Here is a 25,514-nt window from a genome sequence, read left to right on the forward strand (position 1 = left end):
AGGGAACAGCAACAACTTCCCCGATTCAATTCAAATACGTTTCCCCTAATGAGCTAAAGAGCGAATGTCACAGCTCCCTCAAAACATGCAGCACCACTCAGATGTTTGGAAACGCTTGCTCATCCAATTGAATGAAGGCGCTGTCGTCTGAATGAAGTCCATCTTGACTCGTCCTTTAATTCTTTCAATGGACAATGGTTCTTAACTTGTCTTTCATACTGGAAAGGCGACTCATCGTCTCACTGCTTTGCTGTTGGAAAACATCTGGTCTCTCCACCTCGGTGGAGCCTGCAGCTTGACATCATGGCCCATTTTAAAAGAGTCCAAAGTTGAACCCTGGCCCGAACCCTCCTCGACAAGCTGACCTTCGGTCCTGAGGTTGACGGGAGTGAGAGAATCTAGCTGCTCTCTGCCGCCCCTTCTCCCGGAGGATGAGGAGTAGGAAGGTGGAAGGAGGAAGGATGCTAACGCTGCTAAAACCTCTGCAACGCTCTCTTCCTCTCTTCCTTCCTCTCATTGAGGAAGAGGGGAAAGATTTAGGAAAAAGGAAAGACGTGAATAAAGGGAAGAGACAAGAGGACCGGCGCGTGTGTCCACTCCCACTCAGCGGAGATTTAAAATAAAGATGAAATCTTCCAAAACGGAGGAATTATATTAAGCTTTCCTTTGGGGGGGGGGGTTACGTTGAGCCGCATAGCGAGCTGAGAGCGGCGGGCCGGAGCTCGCCCCGGGGAGATTAAGAGCTGTCACGTCTGTTTACCCGTTAGCACCACGACGGGGGGGGGGGGGGGGGGGGCCTTTGTAGGCCAGACGCCACCGAAGGATCTCCCTCGCTGCTGTTTCCTCCCCCCAAATACTCACATGTAGGGAGTCTTCCAGGAGGGGGGGGGGGGTGGCGTTTAAACACACGCTCTAAACGCCACGCGTCTGAGGGTCCCAATTCACTCCTGCTCACGGACCTTGGACTGAAGGGTTGTAATATATTAAAGACAAATCATTTAAATATACATAAGCAGCCACAGCAGGCCCGTGCACAAATGTAATGAATAAATACTGTGCACTTGGTGCTCTCCACACAGCGTGCACAACACTCCCCGAAAAGACTCCACTGCAACATTTGGGGGTCTGTATGTAACATCGCTTCATCAAAGTTCATTTGTTGGGATTCAAACCCAATGCATCTGTTAAATGATGCATGTGACATCTGTTAATGTGGTTTCTTGGTTTTATTCTTACAGTTGTTCCCAGTGTGAGTTCTTCCCCTTCTGCAAGAGCAACAGATGCTTCCCGGTTCTTCCTTTTAAGTGACGGGTTTCAGTACCGCCTCTTTTATTCTGCTTCTCTTCGGTGCGAATGCTCTTTCCATCCCGCACTTTCGCGTCCCCTGACTCTCAAATGAATGAAAAGGGACAGCGACGGCGGAACTGCTGAGTTTAGCTGCGGCTTCCTTCCAGTTACGACCATTCAGTGCAGCAAAATTTTAAGTGATTGATCAAATAAAATATAGAAAGTATGAAAATCAACGTGCACGTATGACTCCAAAAAAGCATTTTAAGTCGTTAATCTCTAATATATATTTTCAGTAGGTGGTTTTTGCTGTTCAAACATACCGTGTAGTGTTCATGTCTTATATTTGCTGGTCAGTTAGAGACGTGATGCAGGAGTTAAGTCAACACGGCGTCAACATTTCACGAGTTTTTTCTGGGATGGACTCCAACACTCCGAGTAGCAAAGTGTGCGCAGTGAAAAGCAATACATGAATGAATGGAATGTGGTTCGTTTCTCAATTTTAAAACTGCAGCCGGTGATTGACAGCAGCAATCACACGTACGCGGCCTAAATGCTGTATGCTGAAATTAAACCGAGGTGGTGTATAATGTTCTGCGTATCTCTGTAGAGAGAGAGAGAGAGAGAGAGATAAAGTGTTCAATCTGCAGGAAGAGCCGACGTTCTCACCTCACATGAGATTAAATTGTGCATCTAATTGGGGCGACGTGTTTCCTCTCGAGCGAATCAGCACTTCCAGCGTAGGATGTTGCAGGATCCGGCGTGACGATGGGGCAGAGTGGGACGTGCGCGTCGACGCAGTCAGCCTTTCACGCATCATTACATGGCGGCATGTTTCCAAACCCTCATATTAATCAACCTGTTTCATTCAGCCCTGGTTGTCACTGCGAGCGGAGCAATGCAGGAGTTCTTTTTTTTTTTCTTTGAAGGGGAGGGGATGAGGTTAACGTGAGTTTAGGTCGTGGTGATGAAGAGGAAGGGTTTGTGGTCCAGTGGGAGGGGGGGGGGGGGGGGAGGCGCGCATTACGAGGGTTTGTCTGCAATTCGTAGCAGAGGAGATCAAATCTAGAACAAACATTACCTGGTTGTACTTTTCATACGTTCCTGTCAATTTGAATCTTTCTCCCCACAAAATATGCAGCATTGACTGTTTTTTTATTTTTATATCGCATCCAGATTTCGTTACTCATCATTTTGTAGTCAGTGGAAGCACATAATTTGAGCCATATATGAAGCATCTGTTTTTGGAGAAAAATATTTTTTTAAACTGAAACTGATCAGATTGTTCCTGCTGGTCGAGATCCCCCAAACTGTAGCTTTAATCCCCAAAAAATAACTTCCATTAAAGGGCAATATGAGCAACCGTATGTGTTTAAATGTGTGTTATTCTTCTATTTTGGTTTCATTTGCAGATTTCTATTCTCGTCTTCTTCTCTTTAGCCGTTGGTGTAAGTGAAGGGACATTAAAGGGCTTCATTCTGGGCCTCGCAGCACGTACAGTAGAAGTGTGTGTGTGTGTGGGGGGGGGGGGGGGGACACACACACCAATCATCAGCCTCTTACATTCCAACTGGCAGAGGCGAATAATAAATCGGCGCCTTATGCATCGTTTCCTCGAAGGCCGATTTCCGGCCAAAGGCTGCCGGGAGTTTCGGGGTTTGAGACTTTCTTCTGTTTTTGTTCTCCTCACGTCTCCTCCACACAGGGCCAACGTTGCTGAGGAGGAGGGAGGCGACCAGTTCAACACCCACACTCCTACTTCACCTCATCCCTGCAACATTTCCGCCCACAATTAGATAAATTCCGTTGGCTTTTGAATCATTTGTGTGTGTGTGTGTGTGTGTGTGTGTTTGGAGTCGCCTCAGCCAAGACTATAATTGCGCACGTCGGGTGTTTTTAAAAAAAATCACTAATTCCTCATCGTCATGAACGTTCACCGAAGGCCTTCCCACCAGCGGGCGAGGCGGGTAGATGCGGGTTCGCCGCCTCAGATGCTTCATCGGGCGCCGCCATTCACAAATGATTAAAGCCTCTTGTTGTTTGAGTGTTACTGACTCTGTCTCGTCGCTCGGCGTGTGCTCACTGCACGTCCCGCCCTGATTGGGCCGTTTGCCTTTGATTCATCGTTGTGACGTGCTGATTGGGTGAATTACAGTAAATTACAGTAAAACGAGACGGATCCTTTCCTCCATATGAACACTTCGATGATGGCGGGGCAACCGGAGGAATGTTTTATTTTAAAAGAGATTATAGTCATCAGAATTCTTTTTAAATCTATGTGGCAAGGGCCTTCTTTTTCATGATTAACGACAAAAGAACAACAATTTGTGTCAAAATTACAGTTCACCAATTTTTAAGTTCAGGATTTTACGATTTTGCAACAGTCACATACACTTTGTGAGAAGGATGAGTCATCGTTATTTAACTTTTCTTTGACTGTTTCTTGCCACCACAGCCGAGCATTCTGACACTACAATGTGTTGTGTGTGTGTGTGTGTGTGTGTGTGTGTGTGTAGTTTGTAAGATATTTTAGCAACGCTGTAAGGAACAATGCTTTAGTTGACAGTTGAAGATATTTAAGACAAAACATTTACATCTAAAGAAACTAAACTCTATCTTTGTCTGTGACTTTGAATGCATAATGAGCGTGTAATTAGGTGAGATAGAAGTGAATTAATATGGTTTTTGATTGGCTGGCTGGTTATCAGGACACACATAAAACAAACATAGTTAGCTGCGTGCGCAGCAGCTGCTTCATTAGCTCAAATGTAATCGCCGCGCTCAGGGGACATTTTGAAGTCTTCAGTTCTTCTTCACGAGTCATTAATTGCACTAATAACAAGGGCAAAACATGTAAAAAACATGCAGAGATGGTTACTATTGCTGCATCTCTCTACGGCGGGTAACCATTCGTGGATTTGGTGGAGATTTTATGTGACTGAAGATCTAAATGGATTCTTTAAATAGCTTTTGACTGATTAGTCCCACAATATCATCCTTATTTTCCGTATCTGGTCATCTGGTCAAATAACGGCGTTTACTGTCTTCTGGCAGTAGGAACCACAGGAAATTCAGCTGAAAATCTTCTCAATCTTCTCTCGGAGGCGGAACCACGTTACCGCAGTGAGGTGGACACGAAGAGCTCACCCAAAGCCATCCAGAAGGATCCACAGTAATGGAAACACAGGCACCAATGTTATATTTCATTTCCGTGCAACGCTTCAACATCCAGTGCATGTTTGTGCGTCTGTGTGTGTGTGCGTTATATTGATAGTGTTCGAGAACAGAGTGACACTCGGATGTCACCCGTGAAGGACAAAGGGGACGTCTCCTGAACAGTGGGTTATGATGGAGATTTAATGTGTCCCTGCATGCGTATATTTTATGTAAATCACTCTGTTGGTTCCTCTGTTGTTGAAATGGGATGAATTGATTATATCTTCTTATTTTGTTTGACGTGCCGAAACAATCCCACGTCGGCTAATAGCACACAGATATTTTACACACTCTTGGATATGTGTTTAAGAAAAGAAAAAAGAAAAAGAAAATCGCAAAGAGCTGTGTCATAATAATACTGTTATCTACAGATTATCACGGTAAAGAGCTTTTTCTTTTCTTTTCGCCAAGCTTTCTGGGGGGAAACTGTAACATCTAATATCTAAAATCTAATTTCTAATCTCACTAAACAGAGCAGCGTACACATGAAGGGACGCATGTCACGTTCCACACATCTATCACAGGGTCCACAGTGGGTTAAGATGTCAGGATGGAAGGATCCATGCGGAAAGGCCCTTTGTGTGTGAGTGTGTGTGTGTGTGTGTGAGACAGCGAAATGTACAGTCAGGTGTCCACAGAGGGGACGAATGGACCTACTGATCCTTTTTTCAATCGATTCCGCCGCCTGCTGCACGGCGAATCTTTAACTACTCATCAGGAACTGAACTTAAGAGCCCTGATTTTTAAAAATGAATCAACTCCGGTTAATGTCCTCACTAAGTCTGAACCTGTGATCAACGTGTACTTGAGTTTAACACGGAGACGGGAGTTTGAATTAAAGCTTGGCTTAAAAATAATCCAATAAAATCAAGTACCGATGATGAGGCTTTCTTGTTGTTTGTTTCCCACTTACTTTTTTTCTTTCCTTTGTATCCTGGCTGCCTCCAGAAAACATTTCCCCTGTGAGTGAAGCTTTTGTCGTAACGAACTCACGCCGCTGAGCAATAACGGCCGGCGTCACTCTGCGTTCATGCTAATTCCACCGGCTGGATGCGCCCGTGACAAATCTCCTCCGGGGGGGGGGGGGGGGGGGGGGAACGTGACATCTATCTCATCCGTCACCTGTTTTAATGATGTTTTGTATGTGGGAAGGAGGAGTCGATGAGTCGTGGCCGACGTCATTTTAAATCAACCTATCGGAGAGGTTGACATCATTTACCCAGAGGCGTTCACTGTGGAAATGTTCTTTCTTTTCTTTACTAAAAACAGTGTCATGCTGCAGACACACGGTGTCTGGCTGTAGGGCTAATTAGGTTTCCCACGTCTCTCAGGGGCCCGAAATCAGTCACTAGCTGTTTAAGATTCCTTCATCAGTGAGCAGCCCCCTCCCCCCCTCCCAGAGCTGATATCAATGAAAACACACGGAACACTCCAGCCCCAATCAGAGCTCTATCAATTAAGAATCAACTCGAATCGCCTATTCAGGCCCAGTTTCCGCATGGATGCCCGACGCAAAGTGGGTCACAGACCTTTGGTTACTCAACGCAGGGGGGGGGGGTTCTGGACACGAAGCGGCCGGGCTGCATTTCCTCTGCAGGCGCACACATGTTGAATGATTGGCCCGTCTGCAGGAAATATCTCTTTGTGAATCTTTTATTCGAAAACTCCTCGGACTTTAGAAATTGCAGAACTGCAACGCTGACAAACCAGGTAAGCTGCTTTGACACCCTCCCTCGGCGAAACTGTTACGGCCACAGCCTTCTGAGTTTGTTTTTGTGATTATTAATTGGTTTGGCCTTTCTGAGTGCAGGCTCCGCCCCTGCGCACCTGAGAGCGGTTGCGGTGATGGCTCAGGCTGAGCATATAGAGGGGAGAGCGACTGAGCGCCGGGAGAAGGAGGAGACCTGCGAGAGCGCCAGGCCCCGGCCTCAACACCAGGAGACCAGTGTTTTGTGTTCGAGCTACTATTGTGATATATTAATGTGTAAAACGGAGAGGCTGGAGGTTGGAAAACTATAAAAAGAACTTTGCATCGCTTCCTGCCTATCGCGTTTCTTTATGTGGCTGACCCCTCGGCTGAACGAGCCGTCACCTTATCGAGGGGTCCGTAACATAAATGGGGGCTCGTCCGGGATATCTGTGTCCGGATAGTAGCTAAGGAATTCGAGTGATCTAATTTAATTCGGGTGATCCACGTTCTCTGGTTAGACAGAGTAAGCCAGCGGGGCTGTGTTTAGCGCCAGTCCTGACAACGGTTTACTGTTTATTATTTTGCCTTTCTTATTTTAGTTTGTTATTTTTGGAGGTACTCCGGGGGAGAGAGCGATCTCTTAATCGGTACCCTCTGAAGACTAGAGAGGAAAAGTTAGCTTTATGGGTTAGGTAAGTAGGCCCAGAGAATGTTGGATTATCCTGATTATTTCTGCATATTGTTGTTTAAAAATGGCAACGTTTGAGTTAAGCCGATATATAGATCAACCAAATGTTGAAGTTTTAGGGACATGTCGAAAAAGTGATTTGTCTCTTATTGCTCAACATTATGGGATTCCTTTTTCTAGAACACTAAGAAAAGCAGAGTTAAAAGATTGTTTAGTGGCTGGCTTGGTTAATAAAGGTGTTTTTTCGGCCATGGAGTCTAGTCCCACTGTAGCGGCGGAGTTGGAGGCACCAGCTGCTGCGGGAACTTCGCCTTTACGCGTATCGCGTGGTGGTCCAGTAACTCCCTTGGTGGGGGTTGGTGCGGAGGAAGGTTTAGCCTACTCGATGCCTAAATTTGAGCCTCTTTCTCTTTCCACAGAATCAACAGGGAGTCGCTCAGATGCACGTCTAAAACTACGTTTAGCACGGCTGCAGTTGGAGACCCAGGACCGAGCTCAGGCAAGGCAAGATGACTTGAAGCGTCAGATCGAAATGTATCGAATTGATGCTGATACCAAAGTACGACTGCGGGAGTTGGAGTTACAGGCTGCGCCCGAGGTACCAAAGAAATCTACTGTCAAAACATCTCTGGTCGAAGGTGATCCCGTTACGTCGCCTGGTCCATCACCGTCGGGAGGCGTTGACGAACCAGTTGGTACTGGTGGTGATTCGGTAGCGCCGTTTTCAACACATTTTGACGTGGCTAAAAACATCTCGATCGTTCCACCCTTCCGGGAAAAGGAAGTGGAAGCTTATTTTCAAGCTTTTGAACGAGTGGCGTTAGCTTTAGGATGGCCAAACGCGGTTTGGGCACTAATGTTGCAATGTAAAATCTCAGGTAAGGCGCAGGAGGTATGTGCATCTCTCTCGTTAGAGGAAAGCGTACAGTATGAAGCCGTGAAAGCTGCAATTTTACGGGCATACGAACTTGTTCCTGAGCATTACCGACAACGGTTCCGTACCTCGAAAAGGGGCACGTCGCAAACGTATGTTGAATTCGCTCGGGAAAAAGGCATCTTATTCGATCGCTGGACCAAGGCGTGCAAGGTAACTGACTATAACTCTTTGCGAGAGCTGTTGCTGATCGAAGAATTTAAGAACTGTGTTCCTGAACGTACTGCATTGTATCTGAACGAACAAAAAGTCAGCACTGTTCAGCAGGCTGCGGTGTTAGCTGACGAGTATGCTTTAATGCACAAAACGGTGTTTTATAAGCGTCCGTCTGATTCTGGGGGTTCCGCCGTGAAGGAGAACGAAAATCTTTCCGACTCGAGAAGTAAATGGAGTCCTCCCAGTCTGAAATCTAATCGAGAATGCAGTTACTGTCACAGAATGGGTCATAGTATGGCTGAGTGTCGTACGTTGAAACGTAAACAAGAACGACAAGATTCTTCATCTTTTCAACCGCGAGGCTCGGTGTTGGTGAAAACTTTGTCTCCGGCGGTTGCAGTGTCCCCCACGACCCCAGACAGCTGTTTCAAGCCGTTCATATTCCGCGGTTTTGTTTCAGTAGGTGAGAGGGGCGAGGATCGAAAACCGGTAAGAATTCTCCGGGATACAGGGGGGTCTCAGTCCTTCATATTAGCAGATGTTCTGGATTTTGGTGTTGATTCCGCGTGTAATACCAGCACGGTGGTGCAGGGTATTGAAATGGGTTTTGTGACTGTCCCGTTGCATCGGGTGCACGTTACGTCTGAGTTGGCGTCTGGATGTTTTGAGGTGGCAGTGCGTCCCTCGCTACCTGTGAGAGGCGTTGACTTTATCATGGGTAACGATATAGCTGGGGGTAAAGTCATGCCGGTGGTGCAAGTGGTCGACGTCCCGCACAACGACTCTCAGGCGGATGTGCTTGCTAGAAACCTGCCAGGGGTGTTTAGCGCCGTGGTGACACGAGCCCAAGCAAAACATGACCTTCAGGAAAGTAATATACTCTGCGATTCTGTGTTTCCCAAGATTCTGGGAACTGACGTGCTGGCTGATCCTCCAGAGCCGCCCAAAACGACTCCAGGGTCAGCTAGGAGCTTTGATCTCATTACTAATTTGCTTGTTTCGCGCGAAACTCTGATTGAAGCGCAGCGAGAAGATTTATCTTTAACTCCATGTCGGGCGAGTGCTGAAAAGGGGAAAATATCGCTGCGTAATCACCAGTTTTACTGGCACGATAAGGTGCTAATGCGTCACTGGAGTCGATCGCTAAATCCTGGGCAGCAAGACGATTGGAATGTGTTGCATCAAATTGTGGTGCCCTCGAAGTTTCGATCACAGGTCTTAGAACTGGCCCATGACCATCCTTGGTCCGGACACCTCGGTATCACTAAAACCTATAACCGGGTGCTCCAGCATTTCTTTTGGCCAGGTTTAAAAACTGTGATCGAAACTTCGAGGGCACCACAATTTGATGCAACACATTCCAATCGTCTTGCTGCCCAGGATTTAGCGATCGACTCCAGTGACGCATTAGCATTTGTTACGGACCCCTCGATAAGGTGACGGCTCGTTCAGCCGAGGGGTCAGCCACATAAAGAAACGCGATAGGCAGGAAGCGATGCAAAGTTCTTTTTATAGTTTTCCAACCTCCAGCCTCTCCGTTTTACACATTAATATATCACAATAGTAGCTCGAACACAAAACACTGGTCTCCTGGTGTTGAGGCCGGGGCCTGGCGCTCTCGCAGGTCTCCTCCTTCTCCCGGCGCTCAGTCGCTCTCCCCTCTATATGCTCAGCCTGAGCCATCACCGCAACCGCTCTCAGGTGCGCAGGGGCGGAGCCTGCACTCAGAAAGGCCAAACCAATTAATAATCACAAAAACAAACTCAGAAGGCTGTGGCCGTAACACTTCCCCCCCTAGAGGAAGAATCATTTTTTTTTTTTTTTTTTTCTTTTCCTCCTTCCTTAGAGGGAAAAAGAAAAACTGATTCTGCATGGGTTCATACAGAAAATCCTGTTCCTAAATTAATCCGCGAGACAACGCATCTGCAACTACGTTGTCAGAGCCTCTTTTATGACGGATCTCAAGATTGTACGGCTGAACCATTAAGGCCCAACGCATGAGTCGTTGATTTTGGTTATACATTTTGCTCAGAAAAACAAGTGGATTAAGATCTGTATAAACAACGACAGGAGACGCACTAGCCCCCACGTAAACGTTAAACTGTTGTAATGCTAGCAACAGAGCTAAGGTCTCTTTTTCAATGGTTGAATAATTCAACTGATGACTGTTGAACTTAGCTGAGAAGTATGATAGGGGGTGGCCTAGGTTGTCAGCACCCTCCTGGAGAAGGACAGCTCCCACTCCAACCGCGCTGGCGTCCACCTCCAGCTGGAACGGACGAGTCAGGTCTGGGGCGGACAGCACCGGTGCACTGCAAAGGAGAGATTTTGCCGACAGGAATGCCTGCTCGCATTCGTTAGTCCAAAGAAAACCCACTTTTGGACTACACAGTGTTGTTAACGGCGCAACAACAGTCGAGAAGTTCTTGCAAAAACAACGATAGTACCCCACCATTCCCAGGAACCTACGTAGTTCTCTCCTCGTAGTAGGTGTTGGGTAGTTGAGCACAGCAGCCACCTTTCCGTCCCGTGGTCGCACTTGACCATTTCCCACCTGCTTCCCTAGATACGTTACAGAAGCTTTTACAAATTCACATTTTTTTAGATTTAACGTTAAGGAAGCAGCGGACAATCGGCCAAACACGTCATGCAACGTTAACGTGTGTTCCTCCCACGTAGACGAGTAAACGACAACATCGTCTAAATAAACAGTACAGTTAGGAACCCCCTCTAAGACTGTGGACATTAACCGCTGAAATGTTGCGGGCGCGTTTCGGAGACCGAAGGCCATACGCGTATACTGCAGAAAAGCGTCGGGGGTTACAAACGCAGAGATTTTAGAAGCCCGCTCGGTGAGGGGCACCTGCCAATAACCTTTCAATAGGTCCAATTTGGTGATGTAGTTTGCACTCCCAAGACTATCCACACAATCGTCCACACGTGGTAAGGGAAAAGCATCCGCCACGGTGACGGAATTGACCTTTCGGAAATCGGTACAAAAACGAAGGGACCCATCAGCCTTCGGCACCAGAATGCACGGCGAGCTCCAGGGGCTACTGCTCGGAACAGCGAACCCATTCTCTAGTAAATATTGCACCTCAGCTTTCATTGCCTCTCTCTTAGTTAATGGACAGCGGTAAGCATGTTGCTTGAAAGGTCCTGCACGGCCAACTTTGATGTCATGCTGGATGACATTAGTTCCGGGAGGTACGTCATTGAACAGATTTGGGAACTCCTTTATCAGGTCCATTACGTACCGTTGCTGTTCGCGAGATAGATAGGCCAGTTGAGAAGGGAGTGAGGTTAAGACTTCCGAATTTTTGAAACACCCCCCGTTTAAAACTTCCATAGAGACATGCAACCCATCATCCTCAGTGTCGGCAGGTAAAGCATAAGTTACCAATGAGACCTGCTCGGTGGGTACCTTAGCTACCGGATCGTCAGGGGTGGTCGCTTTCGGTTCAACACGACATAAATAGGGTTTCAACATATTTATGTGACATACACGTGTTTTTCGCCTCCGTTCTGGAGTGTACAAGATATAGTTAGTTTCATTCAACTTACCCTTGATCACGTACGGACCCGAAAAACGGGCCGAGAGAGTGGTCCCATGAATGGGGAACAACACGAGAACTTTATCTCCAGGCAGGAAACGACGCACCACCGCTTTTGTATCAAAGCGTTTCTTCATCTTCTTTTGCGACAATGAAAGCGCTTCCTTCGCCGTATTACAGGCGTCTCGCAAACGTTCCCGAGTACGTGAGACCAACTCGAGAACGTTTGTTTTCGCGGACAAACCTCTATCGAGAAACTCTTCCTTTAGCATTTTTAAAGGACCCCGGACATCATGCCCGAACACGAGCTCAGCCGGACTGAACCCGAGAGAGTCCTGTCTTGCCTCACGCACTGCAAATAAAACTAACGGGACCCCATCATCCCATTCCTTTCCAGTCTCGGTGCAATACTTGCGAAGTGCGGATTTTAACGTCTGATGCCACCGTTCTAAAGCTCCTTGCGACTCAGGGTGGTAGGCACTTGCGACGACATGAGCCACTCCAAGAGCCTTTAAGGACGTACGGAAAACGCAAGACATAAAGTTTGAACCCTGATCGGTTTGGACCGTTTTCGGCAACCCAAAGGTGGTAAAGAATTTTGTTAGTGCCTTAGTTACCGTCTTGGCCGTGATGTTACGTAACGGGATGGCTTCCGGAAAGCGTGTCGCGACGCACATGATTGTTAACAAGTATTGGCACCCGGACTTAGCACGAGGGAGTGGACCGACACAATCAACTAGCACGCGCTCGAATGGTTCGCCGACGGCAGGAATAGGACAGAGGGGAGCCGGCGGCACAACTTGATTAGGCTTCCCATTGACCTGACAGATGTGACAGGTTTTGCAGTATTGTGCAACATCAAAACCAATCTAATCACCCCCATGTTCCCTGATCTGGCTCCAGCTGTTGAGGCTTCGAGTGTTCTTCTCCTTTTTTCTAGACATCTCGCATGACGCCACAGACGTGACGGTGAAACAGCTAAATGGAAATCAGCCATGTTTCATAATTTCATGACGTACACCGGGGGCCTTTCCTTCTGTGCCAAGTCCAAATGTCTTCAGTGGAAATGGGCCCTTGTACGGAACTCCCTCTGTAGACCTCAGCGGTGCTGGCTGGGTCCAAACCCCCCCCCCCCCCAACAACAACAACCAAGCATCTGCCTCATACATAAGCGGCTATCTGGCGGAGAAAAGGCACGCGCCATCGCTCCCGAGCTGCTGAATATTTATTTGGGACTGCAGGTTTGCTATCAAGGTCAAACAGCCTCGACTCCTACCTTCAAAGCGCAGTCATTTACTCCCCTGAGCTGTTGGAGGGGGGGGGGGGGGGCGATAGCAAGGAGAAAGAGACAGGAAAGAGATGCAAACGCGTGGCAGCGTTTTGCGTCTTTGTTTCCTCACAATCGTGGTCAGGAGGGGGGGGGGGGGGGGGGGGGGGAACTTTTCCTCTGTGTTTGTTCTCTCAGCCTTTTTTTTTTTTATTAAAATACCAAATCCCTCACAACTTCAGAAATCCCGCCACGCAAGATAGCGCTGGATCTAAATGTCTGCGGCGGCGTGTGGCTTCAGAAAAGGCGGGAGCAACAGGAGTGTGTGTGTGTGTGTGTGTGTGTGTGTGTGAGATTTATCTCCACACCTGTGTAATGACTCGCTGTGCTGTTGTGTTTATCTACAAGGGAACACAGAGGGGGAATGATGGAACGCCAGGCGACATGCCATGACACCTCCGGCTGTGATTAAACAGCTTTTATTTTGCTCATCTTCCTCACATTTGGCGGGTCCAAGTCTCTCCCGTAACTGTGTTTTGTTGTCTGAGGCCCCCCCCCCCCCCCCCTTTGTCTCCTCCGCCCTCTTTTTCGCTTCTCCTGTGTTTCAGAACGAGCAGCTCTAGAGAGGAGAGAGTTGGTCCTCCGTTCCTCTTTGCTCTTCTCTGCTTAACCTCAAAATTCCTAGTCTTTTTTTTTTGGCCTTGCGCAGCTCAGGGGGGGGGAATCACATATTCACAAAATAATAGAAGGGGGGGGAATAGAGAGAGACAAGAGAATGAAATTGAGAGGAGAGCTCAAGCCGCGTCAGATAAATGGAGCGTGACTGCCGGGGCCTCTGAAAGCCGTGTAAGCGTGCGCGATAAGGCCCCCCCCCCCCCACTTCCACCCGTTTGTCACCCTTCTTCTGTGATTACCCGTTTGTTTTATCATTCCCTCTTTTTCTCCCTCCATCTACATCCAACCTGCTGTAATTACCGTCGGAGTCGCGTCCTTTCCGAGTTATTAAAGTCTGGTTGGCGGCCGTAATCCAGTCCAACGTTACAGTCCCATTTTCAATGAATATGTCTAAATCCATTCCTGTACAGTTCAAACTCCACATACACCCCCCCCCCCCCCCCCCCTTTTCTTTTTTTTTGTTGTTGTTGCGAAAAATGCAGCAATATTAAACTGCCATGCTCGTTTGTGTTTACAGGAAACACAGAACCTTCAAGATGCTGGAAATAAAATCCTGTGGAGGTCCACGTATGACAACAGAGTTACAGTTAAAGTCTCTTTGTTTTGGGACCTTTCCTAACCAGACTTAAACATAGTGGCAGTAGAGCAGAAAAGGTACGAATCGTTTTCATATCATTTTTTTCCCCCCTGTGGTTGGAAATTAAACACGTCCTCGGATGCCTCTGGACCGTTAATCCCTGCGTGTCGTGTTGTACGCGTCAGTGCCTCCGCGGGGGGGGGGGGGGAGAGTCCAGAACACGCCGTTAAAAGAAAAGACGGCCCGGTTCGATGCATGTGCGGGAACCCGGTTTGCTTATTCTGCACGACGTGTCTTCACTGGGTCACGCAAACACTCGCATACCCACGTCAAAAGTGGTGATTTTCCAATGGACGCAGGGAAAAGGGAGGAAGGAGAGAGAGAGTTCAGCAGTGTAAGCAGAGGAAAGTAAAAAGGTGGTTTGCACAGAGGTGTAGAGCATAGAATCGATTAAGACTTTTTCTTATCACTTAACAGTTTGAGTTGGAATCAGACTCCCATCTCGTTTTTTTTTTAAATATTGCCTCTGGTGAGAAGTCCCACTGGATTAGGTTTTCATTTAATTTCAGGACCAAAGTAATCCAATGCAAATAAATGTCATACTGTTGATTATGTTCAAATATGAATGGAGGATTTTCTTTGTTTCTTTTTTAACAGAGGATGTATTAATCTGCCTGTGACTCAATTTAAAGAGAACCAGCAAATTCAAAAATGCTGCTCTCACAAGCTCCCAATGTTCCTTTTTCAAATAGTTTCTTATTAAAAAAAAATGAATTACAATACTACTATCTATTTCTGCGTGGCAATTGCTCTCCTACCTTAAATCCCCTCATGCACAACACACAGCTGCATAGACTGGAGAGGCTCTGTAGGAGCTTTATCTCATAAACCTCCAGGATCTAAAGGTCAAGTTGCCCACGCTGTCATTTCCACCAGCCCCCCTTAACGTCATTTAAAACGCGTCACTCTTCCGGGCGCGCTCTCCCCGCTTCTCTCTTTCCACCAAAAGACAAAGATTAAGCTGATCCACTGTGATCTATAGGTGGTCACCAGGTGCGTCTGGGATGCAAGACAGGCCGACCCAAAAGATGGATGGATGGATGGAAGGGAAAGTCTCCTGAGGGACAACGTTTGCTGCAATCCTGTTGCAACACTTTGACAATTTCCTCATCCCTTTGTTGATTTTGGCCCTTCAGATGAGCAGGGGAGCAGCTCTGAGGGACGCAGCTGATAAAACGCCGAATTTCCTTTTGGCGATACGCCGCTTTAAAGCTCCGTTGAGTCAAACACGCTCTTGGTGTGTCAAGAGTCTCGAGAGCTTCGGTGCGTGTCGGCAAACTCTTCTGAAGGTTTGGTTGGCAACCTCACATTTGAGCCTCTTCGCCCATGCATGTTCTACACCGCTTATCCTTAGACTAACCCTTTGTTACATCCCAGTGAGCAAAGGATAGAGTGTCAGAACCCGGAGAGGACCCACACCTAAATGAATGCAAACAACTACACTGTAAAAAAAAAAAAAAAAGATCCTATTTTTACGGAAAATATCTGTAATTTAACAGTAATTTTTCTGTTTTTTAAAATGAAAAACTCTGTAAAAATAAACATATCTGTAAATTAACAGTCCAACTGTAAATTTAAGTATGGTTCTTGCACTTTATTCAAAATAAGTTATTTTACCTTCATTTTACGGTTTTTGTTTGGCAGCTGCCAGTCATTTGACCTTCTTTTTACGTTTTCTTTTGTGTAGATTGATCAATGTTATTAAAGTGAATCACATTTTTTTTCACACCAGTGTCATTGGTATTTGGTAACTGTTCATTGAAGTTGAGTCAATCCCAATAAAAAGCTTTTCCTTGGCTGGTGTCTTTAAAAAGAGTGATAGCTGTTGATGGAATTATATTAATAGAGCCCTCGCATAAGCACATTTGTTTTTGCTATTGCTGTATCTTCACCTCGACCCCCCCCCCCCCCACACACACACACACACACCCCACACCCCCCCACCTACAGCTTGCAGACTTCCATTGATTTCTTTTACACCACACAGCATTTATAATTGGCAGTTGGTTCGGTCAGAAAACACCACTAAAAGGTTAAAACATGAAGGTTTTGCACTCACACACAGACGAGCCCCCTCTTTCCAGTTGGTGCCCCCCCCCCTCGCTGACCTCCACCTGGAAGCGGCCTGCCGCCATCAGGCCCCTGTGTAGCGGAGCAGACGAGGTCCCGGGGTCCGACCGGTCCGTCTCGCTGATGACTCCCGACAGCTGGCTGCCTTCCGTTTCTCACGCCGCCGCCGCTGCAACGACCCCGGGGGGCGGGGGGGGGGCCTTCAGAACGCTGCCACTGGAACCGACGCGTCGAGAAGGGTTTTTGAACCACGTGTTTGAAAAAAAAGACCAGAATCGCTGACCCGTTTGAGATGCATCCTCCTCGTCTCCGATGGAGCTTTAAACAAGGCGAGAACGGTTGTCTTTTTAAGCGTTTTTTCCCTGCCGACGGATCAATGCGGCGCCACCCTGAAGAAGCGTCTCCTTCCCTCAGCCTCCATCGGAGGTGGCAGGTCGCAGAGCTGCAGGCGCTGCCGTTGGGACGCAAACTCAAACCGGACTCGTCAATTAAACGTGCCCCCCCCCCCCCCTCCGAGACGCGACTTTGACACCAAACGCTGCGGAATGTTGATTTGTTTGACCTGAAAACAACAACAACAACAAAAAAGGTAGTGGAGGTTTGTTTCTTTGGTTCATTGCTGCGGCGTTTCGTCACTTTTCACCCACATCACTCACAAAACATGCTGCCGCTTCCACGCGACAGTTCCAAAGGTTTGTGACATATCCGGCAATTCTTACAACAACAAACTGAACACAAGGTTTGACTATTTTCTCTTTTCCTTGTTCCATTGTATTTTTAACTTGTGCTGAGAAGTACTGCACCTCTGTGAATTCTGGGTCTTTTTTATTTGTATTTATATAGTACTTTTACCACACTTCACATTTCAGAAGCCTCTACATTAGTGCAACTGACTAACAGCAGACAGACATAATATTGACACACTCAAAACCTCACAAAATATGATGCATTTGGTGGATTTAACTAACCATTGTATAAAGAAGTTTGTCTCCCCCCACTGTTGCTGTAACATCACACTCTTTTTCTATTCTTAATGATTGTGTCTAAATGTACCAGTTAAAGTAGTTGGACATAATATAGTTGATGTATTTTCTTTTGGGGGGGGGGGGGGGGGTGTCACCCACATACTTGAACACACTTTTTTTTACGAAGTGTCACTTTGAAAAAAAAAAAAAAAGCGTCAGCAAAGAGTAGGTGTCGTTTAAAGTCATGAAGTGAGTCGGTACAAGGACGAGGCCGGATCACACACCTGATGAAGTGAGGCCTTGGCCTCGTGGAAGATGTGCGTTTGCTGGTCATTAAGAGGAAATGTGCTGTGTACGCTGTATTGCGTATCGGCCCACACACTGACGTCCTCTTTTCCATCTGTTGCTTTAAATGTTTTTTTTTTCTTCTTTTTTTAACTAAAGAATGGAAAAGTTTCAAAAATAAATTCAAACTCGATTTCGCTTCCTCGCTCATTCAGCTTTTTTCATCCTCCTTTTCAGTTTTCATCACCTTCTCCTCCTCCTATTATTAAGTTTCCGTCCCTTCGCTCTATTCTCCCTGTAGTTTATCTGCTCACATTTGTCTCCTGCTCCCCCCCCCCTCTCTCTCTACCTCTCTGCCACTATCATTTGTCTTCCTTGACGACTTGTCGTTGCTCTCCGCTGTCACACTATGATCTCTCTCTCTTCTTCTTTATTTTCTTTTTTTTTTTTCATTTCTATGTCCAACATCACTTTTCTTTTATCTGGTGAAGCGAGTGTCTCCACACACTCTGCAGGCTGCAGGGCTCTCACACGTCCCACTGACTTGTTCCAGAAGTGAATAAACACGCTTTTTCTAAAACGTGAATTTGATTTCTTTCATTGATTCAAAAAAGTTTGTCAGTCTGGGGGTTGAAAATTCTAGTAACTATTTGGATGGGAAACTAAAACGTCATGTTTTTCAAAGGGTGTCTGCAGACTGCGAGGATGACGGCATGAGGAAAGACAACCGTACTGTGGTCCCAGTGTTGGAATAAGCAGGACAGAAGTCTGGTTTGCAGAAGATCAACTGTCCCTCTCTTCCTTTCGCTGGTCATGGTGCCCCCCCCCCCCCCTCCTCCCCCTCCTCCCTCCCCGACACTGCACCAGGGGAAATCATATTATTTTCTCAGTCAGAATCTCATTTTCCATTTTCAGGCTGAAAAGCCCCCAACCCTCGCCCCCCCCCCCCCCCGCTCTGACTCAACCTCCAGCACCTTCCCATCGGGGTCCGTCTGCTGACCCCCCCCTCCCCCCCCCAGGCAGACATGAATTACACCAGCATCATATAATGCTGTGTGAGGACACGCTGGGTCTTAGTGACCTAAACCTGTTTCTGATCCACTTCACAGTGTAAATGTCTGATTACAGGATCCCAAAATAGAGTAGTATGTTGTTGTTTTTTTTATTGTCTTTTAATGGCCGCTCACATGGTAGACTTTAAACATATAGATGATAACCTTTACCATAAAGCTTTTTCTGAAGATAACAGCAGTATAACTATCATGCAGTAAAACCCAGAGCTTCACTGCAGAGTGTAACTGCACTGAGTATATTTGTGTTTCTAATGCTATTTTTAACCCGCTCTGCCGTATCTTCTTTATTTATGGTTCTCTAAGTGACTCCCCCCGGTCCGGCGAGGCTGAGTGGCTCTGCAGGCCTGAGGGTAGAGACCCTGCTGTCGTTGCCAGCATGCGACAGTCCTCTGCTCTCAATTCTCAGCTGGTTAGGTTGTTAGAAATGCCCGCCAGCTGATCCCAGAGGGGCGGGGCAGGGTGTCAGCCCCCCCCCTGCTGAGAGGAGAGAGAGGGAGAGAATGTGCGGAGGGATTTGAATCTGTTTTCCTCCCCCCGTGGTGCCTTTCAGCAGCGCACTTACATCGCACTTCCTGTTCCGTACCTGTCTCGCTTCACTTCGCTTCTCAAATTTAGCTTTTAATTATACGCAACCACGGCTTAAAGTCAAAGGTGCGCTTTTTTAAAAAGAGGCCTGATGATGTCTGGATGTGTGCAGGATAGATCCAGCTCAGCGGTGGTTGGCCCAGTCCCAGGTGTCCACATGTGCGTCTCTAGTTTGACTAAATGGGACTCCAACTACAACCAGGAGCTTCAAGCTGCTTTTTGACCATTCGAAAAAATAGTGACCAGTGCGTGCAGAGACAGTGCACCATCTAGAGCGTGAAGTGACGCTACACTAAGAAGAACACCTGGAACAGCTGTCACTTGTAAAAACACGAGAGGAGGCCTGGGAGGAAGCCTCAGGTCGCCTCGTGATGGAGCACGTCATACCCATCACATGTGTGTGTGTGTGTGTGTGTGTGTGTGTGTGTGTGTGTGTGTGTGTGTGTGTGCGTTGTTCTCTGCAGGCCCTTCAGAGGACTTCGGGGTGGACCATTGTGTGTTTACACATTCATCTATGAACATCTTATACTTCGTTTTAATAAATCCAAACATCCTGTCTTCACACTTTTCTGATTCCCAAGAGCTCAAATGCGGCTGCTGGAGGTGCACAAATCCCCCTTCTTCGAGGTGACGCGTATGTGTGTGTTTGTGTGTGCGTCTGTTGCCAAAAACCGGCGATCCCTGAGCTCGGGGGGCTGCCAGGACCGCAGGCTTGAGGTGGAGATGCCGTGGGGGGTGGTTGGAGGTTGTTGTTGTCCCTCTGGCTGCATCTGACCTCTAACCTCCCACCAGCGTCTCTGGCTGTGACGCACACACACGCACGAAGGCCGGGGTCATATCTACACGTCTGCACCGGGCCACTCGCACAGATAAAACACGCACCACACTTGCAGGTCACAGCACATGACAAAAAAAAATGAATAATTGACAAAAGAAAACAGAAAACAACATGGTTGCTACGGGAATTGCCTTTGTCGAATGAAAAGTTGATTGCAAAGGAGAGAAGTGGAAGTCGAGTGGGCAGTCTGCAGCTCGATCACAGCAATCAGGGTGACATTGTTCGCACCTGTAATTAATGTGAGCATGTGTGCGCATGCACGCAAAGGAATCCGTTTCGAGGAATCCGATGGGTTGATGGGAGGTTCGAATGGAGGCTGCAAAGCGACGACTCCTTTTTTTTGCATGACTCCAAGAGCCAAAATGCATGCGCTCGTGTGCCTCCAATGCACAAACTCCACGAGCCTCTTCGTGTCTTTGTGTTTATTAACACAGATGTGGTGACAAGTCTTGCACGTAATCTCCTGCCGCAGCGTGTACCCGCTCCCTGTCTGTCGGGCGTAATTATCCGCGACCTACTTCATGAGAGGGAGACGTACTGTTCTTTAATTGCTCCGCATCCTGGAGAGGAGCAACTGGGGTATTTTTCATGTAACACCTCCAGTCAAGCCGGAAAATAACTGGGGAAACGCTAATGACGCACATTCAGAAACACTTATCGGGAAGTTAATGAGTGATTACTGACTTTTGTCAAATGAGAGAAGATTCCATTTCGTTCAAATTTGCGGGTAATCAGGAGAAAATGAATGGGATGACCATTGAGGGGGAAGATTTATGTTACATGCGAATGAAACTAATCCTCTGGAAAAGCAGAAGTTTCTGAATGTAACGGGTTGTTTTCTGTCAGCGTGATTAGCCGTCATTAATCTTTGGGATGCTGCAAACTGTTTCAACAATTAGCACGGTGAGATGTGATGATGAGCTGTGTACAACGTGTGTACAAAAACTGATGGATGAACTGTAAACGTTTTTGCTCGACCAAAAAATGTTTTGTTGTCCTTGGCGCCACGATTGCATGTCACAAACCAAAAATGCCCAAAATAACAGGTGGACATTTTCTTATGAACCCCCCGAGGGAGACTTTTACAGACAATGCAGAGAAATGTGGCTTTTCAAAACCGTGTTATTCCTCACACTCGGGAACAGGTCGGTCCTTCTGCTGCTTCTCACACCCTCTCACCCTTCTTATCGAGTCAACCCGCCCCCCCCACCTCATTACTTGAATAGAGGTCGTCCGTGCCGCGGCCTTCCACGCCGCCCCGGGTTCCTCGCCTGCCAGTCAAACGAATCACGCCACGCTCTCTGCGAGGACCCCCCCCCCCCCACCCCCCCGCCCGGCTCACTCTGTTCATTAACATCACTCTTTCTCACCTCCTCTCTCCCCCTCTCCCTCCACGACGGAAGATGAAGTTGTCAGTGGGAAACTTTATTACCCCCCCCCCCACCTGCACCTTGCCTGCCGTTCAGCCGGATGCCGTGTGTCGTCTTGTTCCTCTGAAGACTCGAGCTGCAGATTCAAATGTGATTGAGTTGTAATCTTCTGTCCATGTGACACGCACACACACACACACACACACACACACACACACACACACACACACACACATACAGACACACACACACACACACACAGACACACACAGACACACACACAGCCTCACACAGACACACACACACACACGCGCTTCCCCGACTCTTTTACACACCTGGTTGCAGTTTGCAGCAGCAAATTGATCATCTCAACCGCAGCCGTGACGGAATAATGTTCATTTCAAAAAAGTCAACAATTAAACAGATAATGAATCTTTGTACGCCATACAAAGGACTCTGGGAGACATACGGATAATATATTTTATTAAAAGTATAGTAGATAAAAAGAATAAATCAGTTAAACATTAAAACAAGCAAATGGTGATGATAAAGCAAATCATATGTACCACACAGCGGGGGGGGGGGGGGGGGGGGGGGTTTGGATTTGTTCTCCTCATTAATAAAGAAATTAAAGAGGAATCTTTCAGTCCTCAGGGGGGGAAACTTTTTTGAAACTTTTCCATTCTTTAGGGGGGGAATCCGGGTGCCCGAGGGCCCGGCCCGCCGCCCCCGATGACGTCACGTCCCGTCGTGACGGAGTGGGATCATTCCATCACTCGGCGGCGAGGCCCCCGAGCCAACGGCTCTTCGGTGCCAGACCTCCTCCTCCTCCTCCCCCCCCCCCTCCCCTCGCCAGCCCCCCTTTTGTCCCTGTCGACCTCGCGTCACGCGGAAACCTTCCAACGTGGCGTTTGGGGGTTAGCCGCGTCACAGCAGTTTCACCGGTAAGGAATCCATTTTATCGGGCGGCGGGTCTCACGTTACCCACGACGATGGAGGGAAGCGAGGGTTTATGGCGTCTGGCGCCCCCCCCCCCCCAGCGCGGCTACCCGGCCCTCTGATTATTATTATTACGAGGTTAAATTATCAATCACTCAGATCCAAAGGGAAATACCGCTTTATTAGATTTGTTCCTGACTCCATGTGGCTGCTTCAAATCAACAAATTAAATCTGTTGTGTTGATTCTCTTGTTTACGCAGGAGATGATGGAAGTATGTGCGTAAACGGATTATTTATGCTTCTCGTGACCTCCCAGAAAGCTCGACGCTGCGTGTGGACGTGTCTCACGCTACGGAACTTTGGAGGAGACTCAAAGACGGGAAGGGTGATGTTGGGATGAGGAGAGGGGGGGGCAGTACAGATTGTTGAAGGTTAAACTAAAGCACGACCGACGTAATGAATGTATAAAGCTCTGCGCTCTGTCTTCTGCTAAGGAACAATGATTTAAAATGTCTCTGGAGCTTCTCAAATACCACAATGTGTCGCATGTTCGCTCAGTAAATCAAATGTGGAGCATTTAGAGGACAAAAACACACGTGGAAGGTTTTGAAAATAGGAAAATGCTGCCCTATTGGTACATCAAAACGTAAGGAATGTTTTCAGCTTGATGTATTTTATCGAAAAATAGGGATGTGTGGATGTGTTCAACTTTACATGCACACACATCACCAAAGTGGCCGGTGAAATTGCAACTGCTCCAATTAAATCCGAACACAGTTAAACAGCACCTAATTCACCTCAATTGAAATTGTCTTTTTCTCTCCAAACTGTCTCGTTAATTTGCTTTCAGTGAGTCAAGATGACAAAAGTACAACCTGCATCTTCCCTTTCGTCGTTATGATAAATTCGCCTGACTCTGGTTCGCTGCACAAGTCGTCTTTTTGGAAAATCTCTCTGGAGTTTCAGCAGCTGATCGGGCGGCAGCATCCTTTCATTGCAGGCGAATCACTTCCATTCATTCTCTCATCTGCTTCATACGCCTCGGCAGGTCTCACTTGATGATTGGTCAGTACCCAAAGTTACTTGGTCACTGAGATAAAAGAAGCTCAGGAGAACCAATCAATCAAACGTTGGCACATCACAGGTTACTTTTTTTTATTTTTATTTTATCTCTGGTGGGTTGCATTTGATTTTTGCAGGGTTGCAGGATCTTTAAATGGGGGTTAAAGGGTTTGATATTTAGGACTCAAACGGGACTCATAGCGGGAAAAAAAAGAAAATGAAAGCTGCATTTTGGCCATCAATGAGGGGGGAGTTTGAGGAGGAGGGCGTACCACACCTTTTGATGTTATGTGGATTAGAGCCAAGTGAATCAATCAGAGGTTAACACCGCTCTTAACACACAGACACACACACACACACACACACACACATGCAAACTGCTGCCATCACTACTGGCAGATAACCCTGGAGTGGAGGTTGATTCATGAGGCCAGGTGTAAAGTTCACACCAAGGACACCAGAACACCTGTTCAATCTTTAGTCCTCTCTCCGCCGAAACACCACACATACACACACACACACACACACACACACACACACACACAAAAACACATCCCACCACGCCGTAGCAGAAAGGAAAAAAAATGCACACGCAAAAAATAAACGGTTGATTATTTGTTCAGCAAAGCCAAAGAATATTCTCCTATGGAATCGAGTCAGACGGGAGAGCAGAATGTTACGGAGTTAGAGGTCTATAAATATTACATATCTTCTGCACTGATGTCATGTGTGTCCAATAAACGACATTGAAGAAGTTGATTTAGTCAAATACCATCTGGAAACCAGTGGAACAATGAGTACATTTTTTATTATTTTTGCACCAACCTTTCACCAAGCATTCATGATCAATATGCTCTGGCTTTTCTGTCTGATCCATCATTATTTACTCTCAGCTTTATTTATATATTGTATGTCACGTCCCAGCCTCATTGGATGGAGGTGAGGAGGCGAATGTACTCTCCCTCTTTACCCGCCCGTCTTTCCTCGTGTGTGAGACATCGCCTCCTCGGCCGGGAAAAATGGAAAATGTCCGGCGGCTTCGGCAGGGCGAACAGGTGACGCCTCCACAGCGGCTCGGCGCCGTCGTCCCGGGACTCGTATGTCATCAAGCGGGCACAAAGGGTCGCTGACGGTCGCGTGGCCGTCGCGAAGGTCGAGCCAATTACGTGGCGTAAGGAGAGACCTGGGGGGAGCAACATTCGCCAGGCGGCGCGTTGTGGGACACGCGCTACGCGTCAGGCCCGTAGCTCGGGGGTTGGCACTGGCTTTGAGGACCACCGTCCTATCCCGTTTTCATGGTTGAAACACGTCACATGTCGACCGTTTCATCTGTCTCGTTAAAGCCGAAGACAAAGGGTGATTGATCACAAAATACAAAGTATCCTTTCAACGAATAAGAAACCGTGGCTACGTAGTGGCAAAGATAACATCACCGGACCTTCCTCCATCTAGTGACAGAAGAACCGTTTGATTGAGGGCAGAGGTGAGGAGAAGGTGGAAGCCGACGTCAAAGTGAAGGAGGAGAGAAGCCGGACAGAGGACCACGGCGAAGGACAGATCTTGGGGATACAGAGACGGTGAAATTATTCACGACTGCCGGCTGACAAAAACAAACCCAAAGCACTAAAGAAAAAGAAACAGCTCCGTGGGCAGCAGCCCATTGGCCGTGCCGGGGCTCGCGGTTGCCCCGGGCAACGAAGAGCTCCTGTGGAAGTGAGCAGCTGCCTTGGGCCACGGTGACACATTTACCTGACTGTTAATGAAGACAGTGGACTCTGGAAGACACCGAGGTCACGCTGCCTTCCGGGCCGACAGCATCTGCTGGTATCAAACAATCCCCCCCCCCCATTCAAAGGAACGACTTGTGGTCGACGAAATAAAACCACTTCAGGCCACCGTTTTATTTAAGATTGAGCATTTTAGGGTCAGGGTTCATCCGTTATATATTTTAATTTAGAACAAATTCATTGTTGGGATGTAGCATCTCATTTTCTCTTTTAATATATTTAACAACGAACTAAAACCACGCAAAGAATGGAAAAATGATGCGTTTTTCCCTGCTAATAACACTGCAGTCTCTTTGAATATCAGCACCAGGCGGCTAATGAGACTCACGTGTTGAGCTTGTCTGAAATTCAGAGCTGAAGTTCAGGCGACACCCGGGGAGGGAGGGGGGTGGGGGGGAGAAAGGTCAGTGTCGTCACACCTGGACCTGGACACAT

This window comes from Pungitius pungitius, chromosome 16 (assembly GCF_949316345.1).
Source record: "Pungitius pungitius chromosome 16, fPunPun2.1, whole genome shotgun sequence".
Lineage (NCBI taxonomy): Eukaryota > Metazoa > Chordata > Actinopteri > Perciformes > Gasterosteidae > Pungitius > Pungitius pungitius.